At 34.9% G+C, this 9,931-nt stretch overlaps 1 protein-coding gene across 1 annotated transcript in view; it reads left to right on the top strand.

Annotated features, from left to right (window-relative positions):
• The first annotated feature begins 540 nt into the window (after positions 1 to 540).
• Positions 541 to 9,931, top strand: part of paqr6 (progestin and adipoQ receptor family member VI) — a 24,206-nt gene continuing 14,815 nt past the window's right edge. The window contains exon 1 of the mRNA XM_016538649.1: positions 541 to 643. The gene's annotated coding sequence lies outside the window, so the exon portion shown is untranslated. The remainder of the gene's footprint in view (positions 644 to 9,931) is intronic.

Below are 9,931 nucleotides of genomic sequence, written 5' to 3'. Positions count from 1 at the left end.
AATTCTGACTTTATAACTCGCAATTGTGAGTTTATATCACGCAATTCTGAGAAAAAAAGGCAGAATTGTGAGATAAAAAGTCGCAATTACCTCTTTTATTTTTTATTCAGTGGCGGAAACGGGCTTCCATACCCTTTTGCATTTTTCATCATAACATTTGCAAAAAATAAAAAAAAACTCATTGATGCACTCAATGCCATATTGTAACTTTAGTCAATGCGCCTATAGTTGAGTGTCTTTGCATTTTTTTTCTTCTTCTTCTTAGCATATTTCGTTCTTCGAAACAGAACGAGAAGGCGAAAAGCAGTTGAACGGGTTCCGCGGCTTTGTTCTCGCTGCTCTCCTGATTCTAAACACAGGGCTTCTTTCATGTCTCCATCCAATGAGAGAAAGCTCGCGCGCGCCGCGGAGGGTGGGATTTCCACTGCTGTTTGTGTTGCTTTAACAAGGAATGTGAGGGACACACAAAGCCCGAATGATTCTCGGGGCTGTCCACTAACTTTAGGACCTAGCTCGGCCATGGAGCTGTAGTTATTTCGCGCTTTTCCCCCATTAAACTGTAACTCTTCGGATCCCAAACTGGCGACCTCACATCTCCAGCTGGCACGCGCAAATGATCTCATAGACCAGATCAAGCTCAAAGGTTTGGACCTTCGATTTTCTCCTGCTTTACGCGGTCATTTTAATCCGCAGTGTCAAAAGTGTTGCTATTCATGGAACCTTTCCATGTATTCGCTGAACTTTCAAACGAGCTCTTCTAAAGTTATATGAAGGAATGTTATGAAAATATGCTTTCAATGAACATGTCATGACTTTATATTACAACGCAGAGGCGGTGAACTTCACCAAAACCCGAAATCTCACACAAACTCATCGCAGATATGTCATTCTGGCGAAGAAAAAGTGGAAGTGTCATGTAACAACATCAAGGGTGGAGGATTAGATGTTGTTGTGTTGAGTTTCAATGTTCAATGAAGAGCACATCACACAGTTATAAGCAGTGGTTTCTAAAGTTGAGGAAACGAGTTTGGCATTTTGTGAATTGTGGACGTGTTGAGTTGACATTGAACACCTCCCTATGGGTGAGAGTGTATATATATATATATAGCATGCATATGTTGGGAGAGGTGCTTTTACAGAACTGCATGTCTTTTCCTCGAACACACATGGAATGTAGTCTATCCAGTAGCCTACAGTAGTTCACGTGAACAGGCTTCTATAAGTAATACAGGGCCTCTTCCAACCCCTCAGTACTGTAGAACTGACAGCACCAGCCTGTCTAGGTCTCTTTCTGTGCTGGACGCCCTCCTGAGCTCCACGTTTCCACCAGAAGATATGAAGAAAGCAATATGTATGTGCTTCTTTTGTACCAATTGTGTGGATTGTGTGTGTCTAGAACTTTATTAATGCAGCATTTTTGTCTTTTGGATGTAACAAAAAAAGGGTTTGATCAATGGGTTTGTGTATGAATTACTTTTTTGACCTTTGTTCTTAATGCATTTAATTTTTTTTAGATGGCAAGGACTGCTAAATATGGTGATCCCTTGTGAGGGACCCCTCTCCTAAAATATAAGAGCGCCTATATATTCTCATGTATACTGTATGCAGAACCATTTATACTGTTTGAGAAATAGTACGCTTAAAGGGATTGATACCCAGAAATGAAAAGGATGTCATTATTTACTCAGCCTCATGTTGTTCCAAATCTGTATGAGTTTCTTTCTTCTGCTGAAAACAAAAGAGGATATTTGCTATAGTTGCAGGTAGTCATTGACTTAAGAAAAATACTGTCAATGGCTACCAGCAACTGTTCGGTTACCAACATTCTTCAAAATGTCTTCAAAATGTTCATTTTGGGCTAACTGTCTATCCCTCTAATCATGATATTATAAAGACAACATGCTGTTTGCCAAATTAAATAATTGGCTTATTGTCTTTGTACTTATTGCAAAAGAAATGAAGTTATGTGAAAAAGAATTAGTTTGTCTTAAAGTCAGCATCATAACTTTGACATTATGGTAGTGACTTTTGAACGGACTTTGTTTGCTTCAAATCCAGAAAATGCATCCAAAAAGTTTTTCATTTAAAGTTTGTCCCCTAAAGCAGATTTCAAATTCTGTTACACGTGTTTCATATCTTCTGCTTCTTGTTTTGAACCCTGTGACTTATGGAAAAACTCCCTTTTTTTTCCTTTTCACTGTTCCTGTACATTCAAGAAGATTTAGCCTGCAAGAGCTGCATAGTCAGCATTTTCCAGGACAAACTTTTTTTCCTTTTTAACCTAATTCTAAAATATAGCTGCAGTGCAAAGCATGTGATATTGTTTACGTTGTTGTCTGTTGAGTGTGCATTCCTGTGGCTTTCAACCATATGTGTGATTCATGCGGGTCATATTTTCTTCCACCCATGGTTTTGAGTTATCATTTTTACTGTCTAATATCCTCACTGCTGCATTAATAGGAACTAGTGCGATTCCTTTCATCAGTTCTATTTTATTGGCAAAGTACATGTTTAACTTTTTCTGTCTCCTCCATGTTGCCACGATATTAAGGTGTTCTGGGTGCTTGCCAGAATATTGCTGTGCAGTTTCTAAGGTGTTCTGAGTTGTTGCTAGGTGTTTGCTTACTAGTCTCTTTAAAAATGATTGGAATTTTAAAGATTAAAGACCTCACTGTAAAAAATAAGTGTAATTTTAACTGTAAAATTTTGTAAAAACGCTACGGAAAAAAAATGTTAATAGGTTAACAGTAAGTTCCCGTACTATATACAGGGAAAAACTGTAAAATATCTAAAAATTTTCTTGTTTGTAAATTACAGTTTTATACTGTAAAATTTACAGTTTTTGGCCGTAAATCTGTTTACAGTTTTTCTGTATTTTTTACAAAATTATTCTGGCAACCACAGCTGCCAAAATTATTTAGTAAAAACTACAGAATTTTTTTTACAGTGCTGTTAAATGGGTAACAACAAGTTATAAGTTTATAAGGTTAAACATTCCCTTACTGTATATTGTGAAAAACGTTAATAGATCTAACAAGACAGTTCATGTAATTTTACAGTAAAATACGGTTTAATGTACAGTTTTTTTTTATTTTTGGTTTTGGTTTTAATTATGTTTTTTCCTATTGTTATCAGTTATGTAGATTTGGGTTTTATGTTACATTAATTAATGTTTATTATTTTATTTTAGAGTCACGTGTGTTACCGTGTATATGGCACTCCTTCTATATATTAGTATTTACCTATAAATTAATATTTAAGGTACAAAATAGATTTTTACTTTGGTTAAAGGGATATTTTCACCCAAAAATGTAATCCACTTGTTCCAAACCTGTATGAGTTTCTTCTTTCTTCTAAGCACAAAAGAAGATATTTTGAAGAATATTGGTCACCAAAGAGTTGACGGTAGCCATTGACCTCAATAGTATTTTTTTTTCCATACTGTGGAAGTCAACCGTCACCTGTTTGGTCACCAACATTCTTCAAAATAACTTATTTTGTGTTCAACAGGTGAAAGACACTCATACAGGTTTGGAACAACTTGTGGGTGAGTTTTTGGGTAAACCATCCCTTTAATGAAGTGCATGTCTTTTTACTGAACATTTAAGTTCAGTCCATAACACTTATATTGTTGCTGCTGTATTTTTACAGTTTTACGGTGAAGTTCTGGCAACCACGGCTGTCGTTTTTACTGTACATTTCACATTTTTACAATGCATATGTTGTGGGTCCCTCGTTCAGTGTAATTCTATGGGATTTTCTGTAGCGGTGCTTTAGCAGGCAGCACTAACCATTTGTTAATTCCCCAGAAATATACAGTTTTAATGTATGTAAGGTGCTGTTTGCTTGGTATCATTAAAAGCTTTCTTTTCGAGGAAAAAGCCTCAGGCAAAATTAAAATGTTACACAGTACTTCCAAAACATGTTTGGATTGTTCTAACAAAAATGTTTTCCTTTGAAATCTATTTCTTGAAAAACTGCAAAGGCGTTTAAAACCTAAACTGCTCAGATTTGTTTTGTTCAAACTTAGTGCAAAATTCCTGTTCTCCCAGTATAACGTTTGCATAATTGTTAGTCATGTGCATGTAGGTGGTAGCCAGACAGCTTCATCCCATGATCGTGTATTAACATGACAGTGGAATGCTTAGAGCCTGAGATAGTGTCCATATGTGTTCTGCAGATACATGTGTGCCCAACAGAATGTGCGCATACAGGCTGCAAGCATATGCGCTCTATTGTCAACATGCAGTGATAAAGACTTCCATTGGGGCAGATCTTGTGACACAATCACGAGTCAGTGAAAGAATGTCAGAATTACTGAAGAGGGTGAGATGTGGAGCGAGAGACGCACAAGCAAGGTCGTTAAGCATCTGTCTTAGTCTGATTTGTTCTGGTTTGGAATAGGCTATGCAATAGTTGTGAGCAAACATGAAATCAAAATTGAACCCATTTATCTTTTTAATGCACATTCCTGGTGTCAACAATTAATCAGTGCATGCCTGTTGTTCCAAGTAACTGTTTGTCCAAGTGGTAACAATGTAACATTTCATCAAATTGACTTGGATAAAATGTCCTATTCTTTATATATCCCATTTCGTTCTGAAATACGAGTGACAATAACAACTCGTCGTTGGTCTCAGTTGGTGGACACACACATCAGCAGCTTCAGCTGAGCTCATCTGCTCCTCTTGTTTTGTCTCAGATTGGTGTGTCATGGGATTTAGTTAGTCAGACTGTAATCCAAACATCTCCACCTATCAACAAGACGCAAAAAACACATCCAGTTCAAACTTAGCAGTGGCAACTGGGATGCGAGCTGTTTGTTTCTGAATTACACATTTCCCAAAGGGAGTTATGGGAAGAACTTCATATCCAGTGTCAGATGAATTATGTTTATGTTTGATTTCCATAGAAACAGCTGATGGAGGAGACTTTCCACAATCCGTTAATCCATAAGATCAACACTGGCCCATGGAATAATGACAGCATATTCCATGAATGGATGTCCAGCCCCGCACGATCTGACCGGGGGGAATTTATCAGTTGTATTAGTTTATGTAAATGCATTTGTTGTAGATGGAATCCCGGACAGTTTCTGTGATGTGCTTTTAAAGGAATAGTTCATCTAGAAATTAAAATTGACATTGTTTAATCATGCACATGATGCTCCAAACCCATATGACATTCATTTATCTGTAGAGTGCAAAAGGAAACGTTTAGCCGAATGTTCATGCTGCTCTCTTCCATAGAGTGAAAGCATACTAGTCCAGTGTTAGTATTATTCACTAAAAGTATTAAAAAAAAATTTTGTTGGTTGAAATAAAGCTGAAATGAAATAAAATATTACCTACGAAAAATTAGAAATGTTGCCTTGGCTAATAATTGCATTACAATAAGCTGACATACTAAAATAAAAAAAATAAAAAACTAAAGCTGAAATAAAAATAAATTAAAGCTAAATATTTATTTTTTAAAAATGACATTTTACTACGTAAAATTACTAAAACTTAACATTTAAATGAAATAAAATGAGAGGTAATTTAAGATGTAAAAAAAAATTAAAACAAAACCTTAATAGTAAAATATAAAAAAATTATGATATTATTAAGATATATTAAAATGACACTGACTGACAACATGCTGATTTTATTATAATTAATAATTATTTTTATTACCGTTTTTAATTATTAAGAGCAGTCTCATTCAATTTGTTTCATAATTACAAAAGAGAATTTAAGCAAAATAATTGTTTGAGACAGGTTTGACAGGTTGATAGGTTTTTTCAAGGAATTACCATTCAACACACAAATGTTAATTCATTTCCTCTGTGTAATTTTTTTTCAGTCATATAAAAGATTTTGCTGAGCAGTATAGGCAGTTATTGCCGTTCACGATTTATTTATATTTGTGCAAATTAATTCTTGTGTTCATGTAATGAAAAACATTGGCTGCTTGTCAAAATGCTGGTTTACTAATTAAACAATACAACTCTTTTGCCATCCAGAGCAAATTGCATTGTAAATAGCTGAAAAATATTAAGAGAGAATGGGTTTAATATCTAATATCAAACTCTTTAGTCAAATCCACAGAGTAACTGCATACAGTAAGGAAGGACTCTAATGTGGAGGAATTGGTCAAGCATTTCCATCTGCTTTGTTTAGGCTGCAGTTTGTCCATGTGGAGAAAGCGTGCTCATTTTCATACAGCTCCGCGTGTAACAGTCAACACTGTGCCCCTCACAAAGCACATTCTGTTCTAGTTTCACAGGATCGGCCCCTGTGCAAAGCAAAGTACGGACCCCAGCTAAACAGTTGAACTTCAGCTTCCAGAGAATGGCTGTATTTTTTAGTGGTTGTGTGCAAAAATGTTTGCATGTAACAGTATCATGCAATGTCACCAACGTGCCAAGTTATGTTCCCTGCTATTGGTTGAAAGAGTCAAACGAGAGGCCCATACCGGGGTGTGTGATGATGAAATATCTGAGACTGATTTGAGTGTTAAAGCTTTAAAACATATGGCAGTTCTCAAAAGTCTCTCATGCTCTCTCTTGAAAAATGGAAATAGTATAAAAGCATAAACCATAGTATGTTTTTTTTTTTTTCAGAGATGTGTGGAACAGAATGCAATGGTAAAACCTTCTAAACTGATTATGTATGTCACGCCATTGCATGTGTAAAACAGTCTAGTTTTCATCTCTGGAGTTATATTACATTTGTAATCAATTTTTGCAGACAAAAGTAATTAAAATCGGTCAAGAAGCTGTATAGTGCATAGTCTCACTGGAAATGAAAGGTCAAGTGCATTCCATACTGCAAATGACGTAGGTCGTTCTGGGTATCCTGTGCATAAAGTTCACACTCTCTTAACTTTAAATAATAATGTAAATGAAAGAAAATAAGTAAATAAATGTTACTTTAGGGTTGGTAAGATTTTATATTATTTCTGAAAGAAGTCTCTTATGCTCACCAAGGCTACAGTTATTTGATTAAAATACAGTAAAATTGTGAAATATTATTACAATTTTAAATAACTGTTTTCTGTTTGAATATATTTTAAAATGTATTTTATTTCTTTGATGCAAAGCTGAATTTTCAGCTTCATTACTCCAGTCTTCAATGTCACATGATCCTTCAGAAATCATTCTAATAGAAACCAGTCTCAAGAAACATTTCTGATTATTATCAAGGTTGAAAACAGTTGTTCTGACTTTTTTTGCGGAAACTATGATCTTTTGTTCAAGCATAGAAAGAACAGAATTTATTTAAAATCTTTATTGTCGCTTTTGATTAAATGCATTCTTGCTGCATTCTTGCTGAATAAAAGTATTAACTTAAAACAAAATAAAGAAAATGATTAACAACCAATTTAATTAATTAATTTGTAGTTTTGTTTTTCCTTATTGATAATTGAATGAGTTTCCTATTTAAAATTGAATTTTTATAATGTGGAAAGCTATCTGCATTTTATATTATAACGTTTATATTAAAAATAGTTTTTCACACAATATTTAGCATGCGCTGATTTTATCGCTTTTAGTTTGCACAGTATTTGAAGTAGAACATCAAGCAAGATATTGAAAAGCATATTTTCTCTATTTATGCAATGAAATTTCCACGCACACATTTATGTTATCTAATTATCTGACTACATAAGGCTGCAAAAATTTAATTAAATCAGTAAAGAAAAATGTTCATCAATTTTTTTTATCAGTTAATTTGTGGTTTTTTTCCTTATTAATAATTGTATGACTTTATTGCTGCTTTAATCATGTGGACAGCTGTTTTATATTACATATACATTTTATATTTAAATGTATATTTAAAATATTTTTGCAATATATTTGTAACTTTTTTTTTTTTTTTTTTTTTTACAATATTTAGCATATAATTTGCTTTATAGTGTTCAGTTTGCACATTATGTGGGAAGAACACTAGAGTATTTTCCTTATTTTTGTGGCAAGATTTTAATACACAAGTTAATTACTAAATAATTAACTCATTGACTAATACATTTACTCGGTTTTTTATTTTTTATTATTCATTTATTTTCCCCATTTTTCCAGGTGCTTGTGTGTGTTCAGAAGTACCTGCAAATGAGAGTAATGCTTGTCTGCTCTGAGCTCTGTTGCCGAGTTTGTAGAGCGTGGCCAATTCAGACTGGAAGATGAGTGAGTGAACAATGTATCAAATGAATGAAAGCCACTCTGAGGCAAACCGTGTATGACAGCGGGCAATTTTGTGTGCGTTTTGGCTAGCCAGGCTCCTCGATTTTCTGCTTTGCACCCAAGAACGCCCCTACTTTTTTACGCTAGACCTTATATTTAGTCAGCTTGGGAAAACCATTTTGTTAACTGAAGGTAAAATCAATACTCGTCTCTTTCTCTGATCCCGGCTGGATGCAGACAGCAGTGCATTGAGTAGACGAGTTTTAAATTCTCAGACTTCTTGTATGATATAAATCCATTAGATGCCTTTGAAGCCAAGGTACAAACCTATCTCGTCTCCCCAGGCTCTGTTTTGGTCTGGCGCTGCGTCCATCTGTCCGTGTGTATCAGAGGTCAACAATCAGTAAGCACATGCCCAAACATATGGCGTGGTAAAGCACCACAAGGTGGCGCTGTAACCCAGTCCCTCTCTGGGAGCAAAGTGTTTATTACCCATCACGCCCCTCTTGATAAAATGTTCTCTGTATCCTATTGATAGGCTGCTAGATTGTGCTCTTTGAATGTCACACCATCTGGCTTGGCATGTTTTAGCTTTGTGTGTGTGTGTGTGGTGTTGTGAATATTTCATGTCTGTTCTGGCTCAGTACAGGTTGGCTCCAACAATTTCTTTAATACACCAGCGGCTCTAGTTACACACCGAGTCGCCCTCTCAAGCACACTTAGTAATATGCATGTAAACCCAAAGGCCCTTGCATGGACAAACGCGCATAGTAATACACTCGCAAATGTACATACTGTTAGACATGCTTTTAAACGATGGCTCATTTGAGGAGGAGTGTTTACATTACTCAGTATAGGATCCTACGCTAACATTTACACTTCCAAGGACCAGTTTTGTCTCCTAGTGACACTAAATCATGTTTCAAGTATGACTCATGTTTTCCTTAAAGTCACTAGTCTGCCGTTCTGTCCTCATGCTCACGTCTAAAAGGACAAATGACAAATCTAACACTTTTTGCAGTGAATGTTTTGTTAGGAAAAGCAGTGGAATACAAATAGAGCTACATTACCAGTCAATAGCTTTAATAATCAAGCTTTATTCATGTTTTTGAAATGAGTCTCTTATGTTTGCCAAAACTGCATTTATTTGATTAAAATACAGTAAAATTGTGAAATATTATTACAATTTTAAATAACTGTTTTCTGTTTGAATATATTTTAAAATGTATTTTATTTCTTTGATGCAAAGCTGAATTTTCAGCTTCATTACTCCAGTCTTCAATGTCACATGATCCTTCAGAAATCATTCTAATAGAAACCAGTCTCAAGAAACATTTCTGATTATTATCAAGGTTGAAAACAGTTGTTCTGACTTTTTTTGTGGAAACTATGATCTTTTGTTCAAGCATAGAAAGAACAGAATTTATTTAAAATCTTTATTGTCGCTTTTGATTAAATGCATTCTTGCTGCATTCTTGCTGAATAAAAGTATTAACTTAAAACAAAAACAAATAAAGAATCCTGTTTTACTATATTCTTCCTGTGTTATGTTTTCCATATTGTTGAGCCTGTGGAGTTTATAGTAATATTAATACATTTCAAGAAATTTTTAGCACTGTGTTCCAAGTTACCAATGTAAAATCTGGGTCTTGAAGCAAAAGCACTTATTCAAGGAGTTTTCAGCAGTAATCCAGCTTTCTTTTCACTGCATATGGGTCAGATCTTCATTGTGTCTGTCTGTGTGTGTGTGTGTGTGTGTGTGTGTGT

Source organism: Sinocyclocheilus rhinocerous, unplaced genomic scaffold, assembly GCF_001515625.1.
Source record: "Sinocyclocheilus rhinocerous isolate Xijiao unplaced genomic scaffold, SAMN03320098_v1.1 scaffold66, whole genome shotgun sequence".
NCBI classification, from domain to species: Eukaryota; Metazoa; Chordata; class Actinopteri; order Cypriniformes; family Cyprinidae; genus Sinocyclocheilus; species Sinocyclocheilus rhinocerous.
The sequence above is the reverse complement of the archived record's forward strand: the minus strand, read 5'-3'. Positions and strand labels throughout refer to the sequence as shown.